General features: G+C 35.5%; 1 long non-coding RNA gene across 12 annotated transcripts in view; it reads right to left on the bottom strand.

The window, feature by feature from the left end:
- Positions 1-19,776, bottom strand: part of LOC143686445 (uncharacterized) — a 275,383-nt gene that overhangs the window by 197,417 nt on the left and 58,190 nt on the right. For 10 of the 12 annotated variants that reach the window (XR_013177151.1, XR_013177143.1, XR_013177146.1 and 7 more), the window contains 3 exons: positions 6,729-6,837; positions 4,295-4,419; positions 19-65 (listed from right to left, as the gene is read on the bottom strand). This is a non-coding gene — a long non-coding RNA (uncharacterized LOC143686445). The remainder of the gene's footprint in view (positions 1-18; positions 66-4,294; positions 4,420-6,728; positions 6,838-19,776) is intronic. The other 2 variants (XR_013177153.1, XR_013177144.1) reach the window with 2 other exon arrangements.

Here is a 19,776-nt window from a genome sequence, read left to right as displayed (position 1 = left end):
ATTTTATATTATAGATACCTTCAAAATTTTAAGGATAGTCAATTCAGCATACTGAACATGGTCCCCTGAAAAGAAAGATAAATTGAAACTGTGATAACAGAATCTGGCGAAAGGCAGAAATAGAAATCAATTATGAGTAATGTCCAAATATAAATGCATGCAGTTTATTTTTTCAAAAAACAGTTCAGGATATCTAAGGATTTTCAGTTTTGATTTTTGTTCTAGATGATTTTATATGAAAATGAAGCTTAATTTATTTTATGCCATTTAAAACCGTTTTTTAACACTCTTTTTCCATCTAGCTATCTCAGACTATATATGCTAAACATGGCACATCAGGATTAAAAATTTTTAAATTAACATTCTAGTCACATCCAAATTCACAGGTATGTGGGATTCTGCTAATAAAAATTTTGAGAAAAATTAATCTTGAAGGAATTTACTTAAAGTTCACTGCCTGCATTACATGTTAGAATATATTAGGGTAGCTGGGAAACTAGGGGTGTTAGTAATAAATATAGCAAATTAGCAAGAAGATTCATTACTTTTTATTGCATTAGACAATTTTTTTTTATTTGGCAGGGTGTACTCCAGAGAATTCTAGGAAAATCTCTTCTCTCTCATGCTCCTGGACAGCTACTCAGGGAGGTGGAACAGTATAGACTCACCTCATCAGCCAAAGTAGCAATGACAGAAATTTAAGAACACAAAACCCAATCATGCAGCTATGAAAGCTTGAAATCTAGGCTAGGGAAAACAGGAAGAACAGAGGGGAGGTGGTTAGAGATTAATAAGGGGAGAAGGAAAGATGGAATAAGTAACTCCAAGCTTTGCTCCTGACCTTCTCTTAGTTATAGGACTCTGAAGCTTCCATTCATAAAGGATAACTTTGGATTTAAATTTAGAAACTGATAAAGGAAAACAGACCAAACTCTCCAACTTAACTTCTGTTACAAGTTTTGGTATAAGTTCAAATCAATCAAAGAAACCCCTGCTTGAATTGCCATTCTGCAAGTTAAATGGTCCATAAATACTATAACTTCCTTATATAACTGACGCACATAAGCCTCGGGATGATATTTCCTGTTCACAACTCCTGTGTGAAAGGACCAAATCACTTATTAAATAGCCTCATGTGATATAACCACATCTTTTCTAAATTTCCCTGACGTTTGCAAAGGAAAAATGTAGTTTGAATCACTATTCTCATACTATGATACTTGACTTGCACAACACATCCACAGCGAGTTTCATAAGTTATCTTGGGTACTTAAATTAACTGAATAGTTATGTTAAATGTTACTAATTTGAACTTAGTTGAGATTCATTCTTAAATAATAAACTTATATTGCAAAAGATGATTGAACTTTCGTTCTGGGAAGAACTATATCTTGCATGTTAGGCTTTTCCAGAATCTTACATCTTTACACTAGTAAGATTCGTATTTATGTATCTATGCCAGTTGATTTTGAGACTAGCACACTGACAACTCACAAAATCTTGTACATATATATCCATTTTCCAATGTGAAGAACGTATTCTTCTTTATAGAATGATTCAATAGTAAGGGCTATATAATTTGCCACATCAAACCTTCTCTGGATCATAAAGTCTCCAGTTATTCCCTTTAAACAAAATGTTTCATAGATGAACAGTGCTCTCCTGTGATCAAAGAAAGGAACTGCTTGCATCATAAAATAGGCAATTATTATGTTTTTATTACAATGTTTCACCTTCCATTTTCCTATGGTTATTAGCAGGGTTGTCTTCCATATGCATTTTGCCCATTACCTCCCTGAGGAACCCTCTCTTTTATCTTTCTGAAGTGAAATATGTTTCTATAGTAATTATTTTATTTGCATAATTATAGCTGAAGTTCTTCTAGCTCATTTTACCCTTTTTAGAGTCACCATAGTAATGAAAATTGCAAATCTATCTAGACTCGATAGCATAAATGTCACCAAATTGAGAGATATTTTATTTGCAGTATTGCAGCATAGAAGCAAACACATTCACACAAAATTAGACCCTGGAATTTAGCTCTGCCTTTTATCAAAAAGAAAGAAAGTTTTATATCATAACTTCAGGAAAAGAGCTTCAGAGGAGATTTGCCATTTTAAGTGCCCACAATTTACAAAGCATCAAATAGCACTTATTCTCAAACAATTCCTATCTCTATTAAGAAATAGAGGTTTAGGCCTCCACTATCAGTTTCAAAATTCATGGGAGTAGTTTTCTGAGGTTTCTGTAAAACCACAATAATTTCCACTGACACATTTATCTTATAGTTGATGTCATTTTGATGAGAGAAGGAAGGAAGCTTGGAAACTTGTTCACTGTTAGCGGTGATCCAGAACATAATGCAAGAAGTTCTGTCAGACTGGCCTTCTTTGGGGAGAATAAGCCCAGTTGCTATATAATCAGGCTCTGCCACCTAAATTACAGTGTTACAGAAAAGCTACAAGGTACACTTCTCTTAAAACGGTAGACAGATATCTGTCACATAACACCTCCTGCAGAATTTCTGACAAACTCTTCTATTATGCCTAAATTGATATAAACCAGTTACTGTATATTTAGAGAAACATATATTCAGAGAGGAAGAGAGTGAGAGAGATTTGGATATATATATATATATATATATATATATATATATATATATATATATCCATTGTGTATAAATTATATAAATATCCATTGTGTTGGGGTTGGCATATACCAGCTGTGGAGGCATCTGGTCACAATTAGAGCTGGCAAACATTAGAATGACCACCTGCCACCCACCTGCTAGAGCCACTGCTACTAGTGCTAACAGCAGTGAAACAAGAGGGGTCAATTTTCTAGCAAGTGTAAGTCAGACTCTTGGAAGAAACAACCTCAGGGAAATATACAAGAATTTCACTTGTATACTCAAGTGATGTCAGGTTTTCTGAGCAAAGATAGTATCAATATCTAAGAAAAGAGTTTAACAGACACGCAAATGTTAACTGAGTCAGTGACTCTATTGAAACAATTTGCTATCTAAGATTTTTAGGAAGACCAAGAGAATGAATTGTCTAGCTGTGTTAGACATGAATCTATGAGACAGTAAAACAGTAAAATCTCAAGTATCAGTAACTATGATGGAATTAGAAAGGGGATGCCAGAGAAAGTGAGGCTAGTGCAATGCAGGAAGTAAAATGTCATTTTCTCAGGATAATATACAACTATTTTCCAAGTAGTGACAACAAAACATAAAAAGCAAAACTGGACAGTAAAGAAACATTTATCTATCCAGTCTTGGATGAGGTGGATATCCTTTCTTTTTTGTCTACCCAACTTCTCCTGCTCCTATCTATACTTTTTGGGACTTAGAAATTTCCCCTATACACACACACCAAGTTGCTCGATATTGAAAACTGATGTAGCTAATAACAAAATAAGTATTAACAATGTAACTGTGGGCAGGGCTTTGTCCAAGGTTTAGCACATGACCAAGAGTTTGCCCCCAAAAGTCTTCCCTAATTTGGAACTGAAACTAATAAAGAGAAAATGGGAACCTCAGCAAGTCTTAACCACTATTCCACTATGGCAAGGAGCAAAGAACTAAGCCACCTTGCCTGTAAAGATCATAAGGGCAAGAGAAAATGGAGAAGAGGGAAGAAGATATTCGTAAGTGAGTTCAGGTAAAAAAAAAGGAGAAAGGGAAGCTTGATTGCATTCAAGTTAGTTTCAGATTTTCTTGGTGCCCATCTTTATGTTCCTGCCTTAGGTTCTAATACACATCATGATTCTCTTCTATAAGCTCTCCTTTTTTTTTTGCTTAAGCTAGTGGAAATAGGTTTCTGATGTTTGCAACCAAGAGTTCCAATTAGTGCATTAACTCAGAATATCAACAATATGCTAGTAAACCAGAATTCGTGCATTGTTCTACATGTACTATATTAATATTAACTGCTTCTAAATAAAGAACATTCCATTTGATGTTGAATCATTATTTAAAAAGTCTTTTCTTAACATAAATTCTCAATAAAAATAATTCATTTAGGTATGATTGATGCGAGCCAAATGACAACTCAAGTCAAGATTCTGATGCCTAGAATGAACATATCAGGTAAACAGACTTCTTATGACAATTCTGCATGAAATATATGAATTTTTAAATTATCATTCATGCATATTATGTATATAAATTAAATTTGGACTACTTTTATTTCTAAACCCAGTCTAATAAATATCTGTAATTCATAAAAGTTATTTAACAATGAACTAGAAGTTCTTAAATGTACAAAAGTCACTCATCGGTCCATGTCACCTTCTCCTGCTAGAATAATTTCAGAAGGTAGCCAAGGAGAGTTTATTTTCAGGTTTCATAAATGAGTCTTCTTTTTACTCAGACAGGATACTTATGACTGGTCGATTAGTATCTAGAGGCCAACACTGCAATAAGAATAACAAAATCAATCAGACATCAGCAGATTTTTGTGTGCAATATACTACACACCCAAGTTGAAATTACAATTTTCAAACTGTCTCAGTAGTTGTAAATTTAGATTTCAAAGTCTTAAAGTCAAAGGCAGGCCACGTGGCTCAGTGGTAGAGTTCTTGACTGCCATGCCAGAGACCTGGTTTTGGTTCCCGGTGCCTGCCAATGTTAAAAAAAAAAAAAAAAAAAAAATGTCTAAGAGTCAAATATCCAGTAATATTTTCAGTTAGGATAAGAAAATTGCAGCCTATTAACCAGACTATAATGATAATGAAACCTATTAGACAGTGACCTCTTTGAAGGCAAAAACAACTTGGTTTATGCATTTTTGGAAGTAATAGTAAGATGATGGATGTGCCAATTTGAAACTGTTATGTATCCCAGAAAAGCATGTTCTTTTCCTAATCTAATCTTGTTGAGGCAGACCTATTGTTTAGGGTGGGACATTTTGTTTCCATGGTAGTGTGACACACCCAATTGTGGGTGGGACCTTTTGATTAAGTAGTTCCCATGGAGATGTGCCTCCACCTACTCCTAATCCACTCACTGGAGTCCTCTTTAAGAGGGAACCATTTTGGAAAAAAAGCTCAGAACCGACACAGAGACATTTGGAGATGCAGAAAGAAAATGCCTTCTGTTTGAAACCAGAAGTCAAAGGACCAGAAGATACCAGCCATGTGCCTTCTCAGTTGACAGAAGCATTTTGGACATCATCAGTCTTTCTTGACTCAAGTTATCTTTCTCTGGATGCCTTAGTCAGGACATTTTCATGGCCTTAGAACTGTAAACTTGTAACTTAATAAATCCCCTTTATAGAAGCCAACCTATTTCTGTTACATTGCATTCTGGCAGCATTAGCAAACTAAAACAATGATGCATGCTGGAAAGATCATAGGCTTAAGAGAGTGATAAGAGCTGGGTTTAAATGCAGAGTCTATTTCTAATAGCTGTATGAACTTTGGCTAACTTAACTTATATAAGCCTTGGTTTCTATGTCTACAAAATGAACATACTACCTATCATTTAGGATTGTCTTAAGGATTAAATTTATTCCTTTATTCATTTAGCAAATATATGGCAAATGACTTTTCCCTGCCAGCCATATACATTTTTAATGAATGACTAGTATAAGGAAATAGATAAAGAAGAAAGGGAGGAAGGGAGGGAGGAAAACAGAATTACTTATTTGTTTTGGATTTCCTATGTTGGATTTATAGCAAACAAAAATTGATATTTGCTTAAAACCAATAAAGGGAGATACTTTGTAAAAATAACTAAAACCACATACCACAGCAATCCCATTTGCTGTGGTTTAATGGTATCCTTTGGAAAACTATTGGATAAATAAACTGAGACTTGTAGAGAATAATCACATCATGCCTAACAGCTGAAGCAAGGTTAAAACCCCAAGGGCTCCCGACCCTCACTTCCTTCTCCTTTTTCCATCTTGTCAGGAGAAGGATGGGAAGATGGAAAGAAGCATAGAGAGTCATATCAGTAGCTGTTTCTTGGTCCCAATACCCAAAAAATATACAAATAATTTTTAAAAGCCATCCTTTGGGGCGGGCCATGGTGGCTCAGCAGGTAAGGATGCTTGCCTGCCATGCCCGAGGACCCGGGTTCGATTCCCGGTGCCTGCCCATGTTAAAAAAAAAGCCATCCTTTGGCAGAAGATAATTCCCATTTCCTGAGCACCGTCGCTGCACCAGACTTAACATGCATTATCTCATTTTAGTCTGTAGATGCTGAAAAAAACACTATGTGATGAGGTCATTTTTATGGCCATTGGCTTTTATCCTCAGAACCTCAGGGCTTTTAGCCTTTGGCTTTGGGACCAAAGTACACATTTCTACTCTCACAAAATAAATTTTTTACTTCAGGATTTCAGTTATGTTATAGTTATTTATTTTCTACAAATATCTAGTAAAAGGCTATAAGTACCTGCTGACTGAAGAGAAAAAAAGAGAATTCTTTAAGATATATTTCGTGATATTCCAGCAGCGTAAGAATGAATACTTGACATTTTTCATTGTTCTGAGCATTTCCTCCATATGCATAAAATATGAACTAAGTACATACACATTTTACAAATTGAAATATAAATGAAAAATGCTTCTCTGGCTTTTGACAAATGATTGCCAACACGGCCAATCATCTGAATTGTCAGATGATGAGTATTCCTATTCCTCAGATTAACAAATTGAGGTAGAAAAGATTTAGTAGGCCAACGGAGTAATAGATGAGCCAAATTTATATCACTCACCCATGTCATCACTTTCATTTTCCTCTATTAGTCTGTTGGTTTGATTTTCCTTTCAATTGTATTTGTAGTATGGCTATCTTGATCAAATTTACTGTTTCTTGACTGAGTACTATAAATAAAGAAACAATAAAATTCTCTTTTACTCTCTTTTTCCCTCTGCAACTGAGGAGAAACACAGGGATATTTTCTTTCAGACAGCTCTAAATTTATATTTATGTCCTTCCCGTATTTTCTTCTGGCTACTGAAACTCACTGTTCATATGTTTCAGCATTCTCTGGATAGAATCTGATGTAATCCCTGGCAGATGCTTTCAGAGGGTTCCAGGCTGTTGGATTCTGGCACGAGGGGCTGAGGAGGCAGTCAGGCAGATCTTTCATAATAAGGGATGGTTGAAAGGTACTTTATGGACTTCACAAAAACTATGCACTACTCTATGACACATCCCTCTTAGCTGTGGTGTCTCAACAGTTCTCTCTTCTGCAACTGATTTCCTACTGGATCTTTCTAACCCCAAAAGCATGCTAAACCCTAGTGACCCAGTAATTATAGGCAGCTTGACAGTCATTCTGTCACTGGGTCACATAACTCTGCTTCAGAAGATCTTTGAAAAGAGGAAACCCATCTCTTTTAAGACATTTTACCAGAAATCACTTTATATGTTCAAAGTGTTTGGATTGTTGTGTGTTATACATTATTTTTGCCTCATTTTCATTTTTATTTAATGTTAGATGTTTTCTTTCCATCCCGTTTATTTCTATGCACTGTTCTTTAGATCCTCTCAGCAAAAATTATGTTGAATGTATGAGATACAAAGCACCTATGGTTTTCATGTATTTAGGAAAAGTCGTTTGGAAAATTAAACATTGTTGTTTAATTTCTCTAAATAATTAACCAAATGATATCTAGTGCAGACTATAGAGCTATAAAAGAAACTCATGTAGTATCAAAATGTTATTATTATCACTTACTGTACAAAGAAGGAAAGAGAATAGTCAACATTGTTTTTGAAGATTTTCAATATCTCTTCACACAATCAATTTTAAACATGTTTTCGGGGAGACAGTATTTCCCAAATCTCCTTTTACTAAAAACAACCCCCTTCAGTAGCTTGAAGCCCAGTGGCAAGTGACTGAGAGTAGTATTTTTATCACCACTGAATTTCTTCTGAAGGGACCCACTTTAGCTTCTATTGTAAAGCTACTCATTTTATAAATATATAAAATTTATTTTAAAATTTTCAAATAGAGAGTGCATATAAATAAGTCATACAAAGTCAGAGTTACAAAATGAAGCCCAGAACTCTAGAGAAAATTTGGAAGTCTGGTTTTCCCAATTGACAACACTCATCAATAAGTCAGAGCGATTTGATCAGAACTCCAAAACATCAGTCTTCTCTCACATGTCATATTAAGTTACTCCTTAGCAAATCTGAACAACAGCATGTAATCAAAGTTGGTTACACTCAAGGGAGTCTAACAGGCTTGCCAAAATAGCCTAGTTATGATGGGCCCAGGCCAGAGAGCAAGTTCCTACAGCCTAAAGCAGAATTCCTCATAGTTTTGTTTTTGTTTTTATTTTTCTTAACTGCCTTAATGAGATATATTTTGTATATCATAAAATGCACATATTTCAAGTATATAATTTGCTAATTTTTAGTATCTTTACTAAGTGGTACAACCATCACCCTAAATCAATTTTAAATATTTTCATTCCCTCCAATAAGATCCCTCATACTCATCTTCAGTTAATCTCCATTCCATCCCCAACCCGAGACAACCACTAATCAACATTCTGACTCTATAAATCTGACTTTTGGCTCATTACCTATAAATAGAATCATACAATATGTTGTCTATTGTGTCTGGTCTGGCTTATTTCATTGAGAATAATGTTTTTGAGGTTCATCCATGAAGTAGCATGTGTGTGCCAGCAGTTAATCCTTTCCCATTGCTGAATAATGTATCATTTTATGAAGAGCACATTTAGTCTATCCATTCAGCAGTTGATATCTATTTAGGTTGATTCCAGTTTGTGGCTGTTATGAATAATGTGTCTATGAACATTCATGCCAAGCCTTTGTATGAACATGAGTTTTTACTTTCCTTGAGTGATACTTAAGTTGAATTTCTTGGTCATATGGTAGTTTTAAATTTAACTTTTTGAAAAATTGCTAACCTCCTTTCTAAAATGGTTTCGCTATTTTATATTCCCATCAGAAATATATGACGATTCCTGTTTCTCCACATCCTTGCCAATATTTGTTGTTACCTGCCTTATTAATTATTGGCATTCTAGTAGGGTTGGAACGGCATCTCATTGTTGTTTTAATTTGCATATTCCTAATGAATAATGATGTTGAGCATCTTTTCGCGTGCTTTTAGCAATTCATAAAGCTTAAGTGGTGAAATGTATGATTTCACTTTTGCTCATTTTTTGATTGAGCTATTCATCTTATTATTGAATTGTAAGAAAACTTGGGAAATTCGGGATACAAGTCCTATACTTGAAATGGATTTTACAAATATTACTTTTCTGTCTGTTGGTTATCTTTTTTATTTTTAATGGTTCCTTTTGAAGGACAAAAGTTTTTACTTTTGATGAACTCCAATTTATCACTTTCATCTTTTATTTATAGGCTGTACTTTTTTTAATTGTGAAACATAACATATGTACAGAAAAGGAAAATAAGTCCAAATACAGCACAACGATTAGTTACAGAACAGATTTCAGAGTTTGGTATGGGTTGCAGTTCCACAATTTTAAGTTTTTCCTTCTAGATGCTCTAAGACACTGGAGACAAAAGGAAATATCAATATAATGATTCAGTAGTCATACCTATTTGTTAAATCCGATTTTCTTTGTTATCAGTCCACCTTTTCCTTTGATCTGTCCCCCAAGCTTTAGGGGTATTTGACCTATGCCCATTCTAACTTCTTCCTATTGGAAAGGGCTGTTGATAACAGGGGATAGCAGGATGGAACTAGGTGATGTTCTGGAGAGGTTGGCCCCTCTGGGTGTCAGGGCTTACTTGGCCTAGGGACACATCTGGAGGTTGTAGGATTCCTGGAAAGTCATCATTGTGCATAGAACATTTGTAGACTCTCAGATAGAGCCCTATGTATCCTTTATGGTTGGCAAGAATGGTTTGGGTTTGGGCTTGGCAAACCATGATTAATAACAACATCTAGCTGAAGCTTCCATAAGAGTAGGCTCTAGGGTAGCCTCCTGACTTTATTGAACTCAGTTATTTATACCTTATTTGTTACAATTTTTTCCCCTTTTTGGTCAGGAAGTTATTATCAATCCCACAGCGCCAGGGCCAGGCTCATCCCTGGGATGTTGCCAGGGAGATTTTCACCACTGGATGTCATGTTCCATGTAAGGGGGAAGGTACTGATCTTCTTCTCAGAGTTGGGCTGAGAGAGAGAGAGAGGCCACATCTGAGCAACAAAAGAACTCCTCTGGAAATAACTCTTAGGCATACCTATAGGTAGGCTAAGCTTCTATGCTACATAAATACGCTTCACAAGAGCAAGCCTCAAGATCAAGGGCTTGGCATATTGACTTGGTGACCCTGATGTTTGAGACAGTTATCAGGGGTTTCCCTGGTGTTGAGGTTTAATAGTTGCATATTTTTTCTCTCATTCCTCAAGGGACTTTGCCAATACTTTTTAGTTATCTAATTGATCAACATACTCTGGGATGTTTCCAAGCATTACATTAGGCTATACAGAATTATAAGCCTTCATTCTATGGGCTGTACTTTTGGTACCATATCCATAAAACTTTTCCTTAATCCAAAGCCTCAAAGGTCCCCTACTTTGGATTCTTGAAGTTTTATCATTTTAGTCCTTACATGTAGGTCCATATGATTAATTTCTAGTTAATTTGTACATATGATGGGAGATGAGGCTCTAAATTCATCTTTTTAATGTGGATATACAGTTCTTCTTGTGCTATTTGCCAAACATACTATCCTTCTCCAATGAGTTCCCTTGACACCTTTGTTAAAAATCAATTGACTGTAATTATAAGGATTTATTTTTGTACTCTCAATTCTGTTCCACTGATCTCTATGTGTATGCCAATAGCAAACTGTCGTGAAAACTCTAAACTTTATAAGTCACTCCAGTTGTGTTTTTGTTTTTCAAAATGGTTTTAGCATAAACTGCAAAGATGTTTTGCATTTCCATGTAAATTTTAGGATCTACTTGTCAATTTTTGCAAAAATATAACAAAAATCAAAACTCTGCTGGAATTTTGAAAAGGGTGGTATTGAATTTATGAATCAATTTGGGAAGAATTGTCATCTTTTCTGTATCACATCTTCTATATTTGCACATGGAATGTGTTTCCTTTTATTTAGCTCCTCAGTTTTTCTCATCAGAGCTTTGTAAGTTTCAGTGTACAACTTTTACATTGTATTTTTTAAAATTTATGCCCTTCATTGGTTTTTATTGTTGTTGTTGATGTTTCTTTTTGTTTTGGTCAAATATTTTAAAATATACAACCATAAAACCCTTGTCATATAGTATACTGCAAATAAAAATGATATGAAGAGAGGGACTAGGGGCAGTTAATGGGAACACAGGAGAAACAGGCAGAAGTGGTAGCAAAGGGAAAGAGTCAGACAATTGCAAAAAAAAGATAAAGTACAAATAGAAGCTGATTGACATTTTTAATAGTGGTTAAGAATGAAAGGCTGGAGCCAGAGTGCTGAGATTTAAACTTTGACTCTGACATGGACTAGATTTTGACCTTAAGTGAGTCGTTTAACAATTCTATATGCCAGTGTTCATATCTGTGAAATGTGTAATGTAATGTTATTTGCCGGTAATTCCAACATGATTGATTTCATGTGAGAAGTAAATGAGAAACTAGATGTAAAGTGTATAGAGCAGGATCTGGAACACAGTAGGCACTCAATAACTAGCTGAACATGAGTTAGCTAAGGGCTTTTGATCAAGCGACAGAATGGAATGTGACTATAGAAATGAGGTACCCAGAAACTAGGAGCTTTTAGCAAAGCAAGGCACATTAGCCAAAAGATAACTCACTCATAACCAGGCTAGGGAATTCAGAACAACATCTAAAGAGTTAAACTTACTTTTTGTTCCTCATATTTTGAAATGGATAGATTCCTTAAAGTGCATTGTTGGCTTCTTTCTACATCCCTAACTAATCATTCCTACCTGTGGGAGTAAGAAGGTCTTATTGATTGAGGATTCTGTAAATATATGCTGGACATACTCCATGTATCTCTTTGCTTTGTTGTGAAGCCAGCCCTTCAGTGGGAGGAATACATGGTCTCTATCACAGGGGTAGGTTTTCCAGGCAGAGCGCTGTTCATATACATGCTGTAACTGTGTGAGTAGTTTTAATTCTCTGGCACAATATTCAGAAGCCCATGTGGCTATATATTTAAACTTTATTTTGTCTAATCAGATTTTTAAATAAAAGCATAATATTTCAGTCTCCAAATGCCTGACTTATGATTGATTCAGAACCAAGGATCACCCTTCTAACAACATCAGAGTATACAACTTTTAGGACATTGAGTTGATAAGACTGGTATGAGAAAGCAAATGATGGTCAGCACACATAAAACCTCTGTGTCAATGCCCTGGTGTCATGGGGAGAAAAAAAATAAAACAAATGTCTAAAAAAAAGACAAAGCATGATGGAACCAGGGAACACAGTTACTTGTCCAGGTTATGGAACCTATACTCCAAAGCTCTTTGGAGATTTCCATGCACAAAACAGCCAACATTAAGTGATGAAAAAATTCATGCTCTTCTAGTTAACCTGATTTTATTTCAGGAGAAGGGCAAGATGGCCATCAAATGACTACATGCAGAGAGAGCATGAACAGCAAAATTAAATCATGGCATTACTAGTTCTTAAAATTTGGGGTACAGTATATAATTAATTTTGGTGTTTATTTAAAATGAAACGTCTCTTGAATTACCTACAGAAATTCTGATTTCAGAAGTCCAGGAAAAACTCAGGAATATGCATCTTTAAAAGCCCTGGTTGAAATGATCCATACTTTGAGAATCATGTGATGATCTTATGAATTGGCAGTTTCATGTGGGGAGGAGAATATTTTCTCCTGCTCTAAACAACCAAACTTGGAGCAGTTTCTGGGGAGCAATTGGAAAGGTTATGAATAAAAAATTTAGTTTTCAAAAAATAGGCGGGGTGATGCAATGGTAGTTCAGTGGTAGAATACTCGCCTGCCATGCCAGAGACCCGGGTTCAATTCCTGGAGCCTGCCCATGTAAAAACAAAAAAAGAAAACAGGCAGGAAAATTGGGCAAAGTCTCAATATTTTCTTCTGAAAGATTATTTTTTTATCTGTGTCCTAAAAAATATACTTTGCAGGCCCACTACAGAAAGAAGTATCTGTAGAATTGACTTAGTCCCTTTGGCAATTACTATCTTGCTAGCTCCAATTTCTCGATCTGGGGGAAGCACTGAAATTTACTCATCTATAAGCAATAAACCATCTGAAAATTCCAGTTACCTGATGACTTAGGTAGGTCCATGCATTAGCCCCTTGAAAAATAAAATGTCGCATGTATTCAATGTGTTGTGATTTTTTCATCATATTTGAAAATATCTAGCTTATATGTAAATGACAGATTAACATTTGCATGATAACTGAAATCAATAACAGATCATTTATCTTGTACATCTTAAATATGATTCTAATTTTTAGAAATTTCAGTTCTAACTATTGGATCTTTAGACTATCCAGGGATTTGTTGCACAAAAAATGACATTTCTGAGAACTCTCAAAAGCCTAATGTACCATTAAGTATTATGCACGCCTTTCCCACATATGAAGAAGACAATACTGTACTGTGAGACAGTGACAAAAGGAGTAACAGTGAATTACATAAGCCCTTGTCCAAATGTTCCAAGCTAATTAAATATTAGTTAATTCCTCAACACTTAGTGTTGCTAATATACACTAAGAAGACTTTATTTAGAATATATATAACAGTTTATCAAATGTATGTGCTGTATAATTCTTTCTTCACTTGCTTCTTGAGAATGTATGTGCTGTATAATTCTTTCTTCACTTTCTTCTTGAGAATAGGACCTGTATATTATTTTTATTTTTCTCTCCAGAGCATAGAAGTATAGCATTGTAGTTAAGCAGTTGATCTTTGAACTTGGGATGCCCTGCTTTAAAATTTAAATTCTGCCACTTACTAGCTGTGTGATAAGGCATGTTGCTTAATGTTGCTGGGCCCCAGGTTTCTTATCTACAAAAAGGAAATAATAAGGCCTACCTCATACGATAGGTTGAAGCCATAAATGAGATAGTATATAACGGTATGTCCAGCAATTTGAAAGTCTGCATTAAATATAGTAGCAGTTGCAAAAGCAACTGCAGCAGCAGCCATATCAGTAATGGTAGAATACTTGATGCAGTGTTCCCACACAATAAAGAGCTGCTGAATAAAGTGGATTGATGAACAAAATGTGTAAACTTGGTTTATCCTGGCAGCATGACCAATATAAGTATCAGAATCTCTTATTACACTTCAAAATACTATATTTCTATAAATATAGTATAGAAACATATTTCTTACATATTTTCTGGTATGTAAACATTGGAAATCAACTACAATAAGATAGAAAACTAGTTAGTTAGATCACTAAGCCTTGAACTCGTGGCTGGCCACACGTTGCTGCCATAGGCAGACTTAAGCAATAGAGTGGGAAAACTGCATATAAGATAAGCATTATTCAGCTTATAAGAAAACAGGGCCCTAGATTGTAAGCTCTTTTTGTAGCAGTCACATTTTGTCTGGAATGGTAGCTATAATTTCTGGACTTTTAGAGGCCACTTTATATCTGTATAACCTGGTATTCAGAGGTAAGAATGAAGGTGATCAGGACAGGATTAGGCAATTCAGAACACAGGGGTAAGGAAGACATTGTCTACATTTTAGAATTTCACCTACTCTTTGAGACCAAAGGAACCTAAATTTTCTGTAGCACATAATCTAACTCAACCTGTCCAGATAGCTCATTTAAACCATCGAAACACAGGGAGCCCAGAACAAAAATGAGGGCCTTTAATCTTGTATAGCTTAATATAATGCCTGGATATATCCCAGAATATATTAAGCAGATAATCAAAAACTATTCGCAAAGTTCCTTGAGGAATGGGAGAAAAAATATGAAACTATTAAACTTTACCATTGGGGAAACCCTTCATACTGTGTCAAACATTAGGGACACCCAAATCACTAGGCCATGCCCTTTATCTTGAGGCTTGCTCTAGTGAAGCTTATGCTTGTAGCGGAGAAGCTTAGCCTATCTATAGGTATTCCTAAGAGTTACTTCTGGAGGACATCTTTTGTTGCTCAGATGTGGCCTCACTCTCTCTAAGCCCAACTGTACAAGTAAAACCATTGCCCTCCCTGCTACGTGGGACATGACATTCAGGAGTTAAAGTCTCCCTGGCGACATGGGATTTGACTCCCAAGGATGAGTCTGGCCTTGGCACCATGGGACTAACAATGATATCCTGATTAAAAGGGGGAAAAGAAGTATAACAAATAAGGTAACAGTGGCTGAGAGAGTTCAAATAGAGGCGAGAGGTTACTCTGGAGGTTGCTCTTATGCAAACCTTAGTTAGTCATTGCTACCTATCATAGCTTGCCAAACCCCAACCAAAACCATTCCAGCCAATCCTAAAGAACACTTAGGGCAGACAATATAAAAGATTCTACAAAGATTCCATGCACGAGGGTAACTTTCCAGAAACCTACAACCTCCAGTTGGGTCCCTGGACCACATAAGTCCTGAAACGTAGAGGGTTCAGCTTCTTCAGAAAATCAGTTAGTTCTGTCTCCTGACCCCTTAGTATTGAAAGCTCTTCCAGTGTGAAAAAGGTAGAATGGGCAAAGCCCAAATACCCTTAAAAAGTGGGAAAAAGATCAAAGGTGATTGTGGAGTTATTACAAAGAAGGTAGGGTTTAACAAATGAGTATGATTGCTGAACCATTATATTGACATTTCTTTTAGTCTCCAGTATCTTAGAGCATCTAGGATTGAAAACCTAAAATTGTGGAATTGTAATCCATCCAAACTGTGAAATCTGTTCTATGACTAATTGCTGTGCTATGCTTTGAAATTTATTGCTTTTTTGTATATACGTTACTTTTCACAAAAAAAGGGGGGAAGTGATGATTAAAATATATATATATTCCTTCTAGCCTCCAATGTTCTGGAATAGCTAGAAAGAAAAATCTGTGATGATGGTATGATAGCCCATGACAAACTCTGGGATCTGTCCTGTAACTATTTCTTGAAGAGTGCTTTGAAAACTATTGCTATTTTCTTTCTTTTGCTTTGTATATATGTTATATTCTAAAATTAAAAAAAAAAGTTTTTAAAAAAATAGTAAGCATTATTCATTTGTCCTTTGACTCTAAACCCCACATTATCTCCTGGTGAACAGCCCATGACAGTGTCTTTTTTATAGACTTGACATCAATGTAAAATGGATAATGTCTATTTATGCCCTACTTTGCCTAATGACAAGGGGAACCTAAAACATTCTTCATTTATATAGAATTCTAGAACAAAGAAGCAATTCAAAAAGGGAAAGTGAACTCAAAAGAGAGCATTCCAAAAAGCCCAAATGATATGGTATAAGAGTCTGTTTTAATTTCCTGGTTGTAAAAGCAAATTCCATGCAATGGGTTGCCTTAAACAACAGGAATTTCTTGGTTCATGGTTTTGAGGTGAGGAGAAATCCAAAACCAAGTTGTCATCAAGGTGGTGCTTTCTCCTAGAAAACTTTGATGTCCTGGGACTGGCTGCCAATGAGGCTGGGTCTTTGATTTTTCTGTTGCATGACAGTACAAATGATGGCCTCTCCTGGCTGGCTTCTCTGGATCCTGTTGACTCCCCAGTCCTTCCCCTGCTTTATTCTTTCTATTACCTTCCCCAAAAGGCCTTCAGCAATAAGATTAAAACCCATTCTGATTCATCTGGGCCACACCATCAATTATGTAATCTCATCAAAAGGTCCCTTGTACTTTTACAAGGGATTCCAAATCACAGGAATGCATTAAGTTTAAGAATATGCCTTTCTGGAGTACATAGCTCTGAACCACAATGGAGTCATTAAAACTCATCAAACTGAAAACTCTAAATCCTAGCGCTGAGCTCAAATGGCTTGGATTCTTGACAGCACGTCATCCCTTGGTATTGAAATGATATCAGAGAAGCAGCTTTGAGCACCCAACAGAGATCGGAGCACCATGAAAATTTACAAAGACTCAAATTTCTAAATAGATAAATTTTATTGAAATTGACAAAACTTACCAAACTCTAAAAAACAAATACATGTTAGGGCTTCATTAAATAACAAATAGGCCCAAGAACGGAATCCTGAATGCTTTTAAATGAAAAACAAATGTGACTCCATTATGAAGGTCCAAAAATTGAACATGACTTTATATTAGAGTAGTATAGTTATAGAAAGATAACTACTTTGTTCTATTAGCACTTTCAAGAAAGAGCTAAGTGTTGTACTTCAATCTGTATCTCCCAACAGAAAAGCAGCAGAAGAGATGCCAATGAAAGGTCCTTTACCTAAACTGTTTTATTTTCCAAAAATATGTTTGATATTTCTTACCTTCTTCTATTTTCAGGAGATCAAGCCATGCCTTTACCCTAGTTATGACATTTATGTTTCAAACCTTAGCATTAAAGTGTAAGTCTCCTTGCTATGAACATGCTAATATTCAAATTAAAGGAAAAAACTCACTTATCAAAAACAAGATGTTTCTTAGGCTTCAGTGTCCTTAAGCATCTGTTGACAAAATACCAAAACTCCACAGTCTCATTCATTCTGCAAGGCCTTAATTGTCCTCCAAAATTAAAAAAAAAAAAGCCTTGTGTCTGCCCTAAATTTCGGGAATTTCTACACATAGTAAACTTTATCTTCCTTGAGTCAACTTCAATTTTAGTATCTAAGTCACTGCTGTGAAGGTGCTCACCCAGCAACCTTACTTGAATATGTTGCAATCAGCCCATTGCCCTCCCAATTCTGACATCTCACCCTAAAACCATTACTCTTGCATATCTCAGCTTATGAAAAGATTCATCCCTCTCCCATGCTTTTTAGATTGAGTTAGAAGAAACCTTAGAAAGGTTATGGTCTACCTCCCTGAAAATGGTAAAGAAGCCAACAAACATCATTCTACATCTGTTATTTGCTGGTTACTAAATAAGCTGGGATGGAATCCAGGTATATTCATGCCTGACTTTGGGCTCTGCACCATAGCATATTTCAACCCATTACAAAAGCCTTTCCCCTTCCTATCCTTGAACAAACTACATGAAAATATTTTCAACTGTATATTAAGATTGCAATTTATATGATGCATATAAGCATACAAAAGAGTGAGCCACAACCATTGCCAGCAAAGAGTTTCATACAAAAATAACTTCCGATGAATGACTTAGAGAAGTAATTGCTGCAGAAATTAAAAAGGAGCCATAAGATCCAGTAAGAGGGAATCGGAAATACTGTATCCAACATATGCAGATTATTTCTAATTCATTTGGACAAGCAAAATCACTCTTTCCAGTTCCAGACACAGTTATTTATTTACCAACTGTAAATAAATGAATATAATAAAAACATCATCACAACAACAGCTATCAATCATGTATTACTTGCCATGTATTAGTTTATCTTCATCACAATTCTGAGAGATAGGGACAATTTTTATGCCTATCTTATTGAAAATACCACAGTCATTGAGAGTAAGTAAATCTGAAATCAAAATAGTCTCAATGGATAGGATCAACAGTCAACTAGTCCCTTAATGTCTGTCTCCCCATAACCAATTAGTCATCCTTGGTACTTTTTATATTCATTTTTTCTATCCCCTCAAATATTGCCTTGAATCAGACCCTCTTTATTTTTAACTGAATTTCTTCAATCTTATTCTAACTAGTGCTTCTCCCTCCAGTTTTATACTCCTTTAACCCGCATTTCACACTTAGACAAAACTTTTTAAGATGCAGATATTAACAGGTGGTCCCCACAATTGCTTTAAGCATTTTATTATCTACAGTGGTAGTTTGACATCTTTAACTATGGCAATTTACACTGAAGAATTTTCCTGTTGAGAAAATATGTCATGAAACTTCTGTCCAATGAATAAAATAGATATTCCTTAGTACGGCACTTAAGAGCCTCCATGACCTGATTTTTATCTTTGTCTTTAGCACTATCCCTTTCCTAAAGTCCCTTCAAAGCCTGCTCTCCTGTGTGTTCGGTTATTCACGTTTCTCCAAATGTCACATTTAGTTCTGTCTCCACATTTTTTCTTACACTGGTCCTTCTCCTGGAATGCCTTTCCCCCTCATTGTTTACAGCTTCCATCCAAATGGCCAACACCTTTCATCTTTCAAGGTTAATTTCTTCTCTGAAGCCTTCCTAGCATATGTGGTAGAATTGAATTCATCTCACTTGATTAACCCTTTATATATTTGTAGCATATACTCCAAACATATTTCAATTTTTTGAAAATTTGTCTTTCTCTACTAGACTATAACCTCCTTTAAGGGAGAATCTGTGATGTGCTCATCTCTGTATGCTGATAATGGTGATAACCACATGATATCTGGCACAGAGTACTTGCTAATAAAAAAAAAGTGAATAAAAGAGTAAAAAATGCATTTACTTTGGATTTAAACTTTAGCTCATTTGCTAATCAAAAAGAAAACAAAGTTAAAAAAAAGAATTCCAGCTGAAGTAGAAAGGGAGACAATCTACTCCAAAGCATGGAGTTCTTTTAGCAAAATAGCCAAACCCCAAAATAAGCAACACTGAGAAAAGAAAAATAATTACATTCTGAAGAGATCCCAGGGCCTTCAGTTTGGAAGGGAGGCAAGTAGAGGTTAGATTTAATCTGAAGGTCAAGCTCCAGACCCCTCTGACAGATGCCAACCAAAGCAAAAGTATCGCATAAGAGAAGGACACATTAATTCAGAATTTAG

Source organism: Tamandua tetradactyla, chromosome 6, assembly GCF_023851605.1.
Source record: "Tamandua tetradactyla isolate mTamTet1 chromosome 6, mTamTet1.pri, whole genome shotgun sequence".
NCBI lineage: Eukaryota > Metazoa > Chordata > Mammalia > Pilosa > Myrmecophagidae > Tamandua > Tamandua tetradactyla.
Note: the sequence above shows the minus strand (reverse complement) of the source record. Positions and strands in the feature narration are given on the sequence as shown.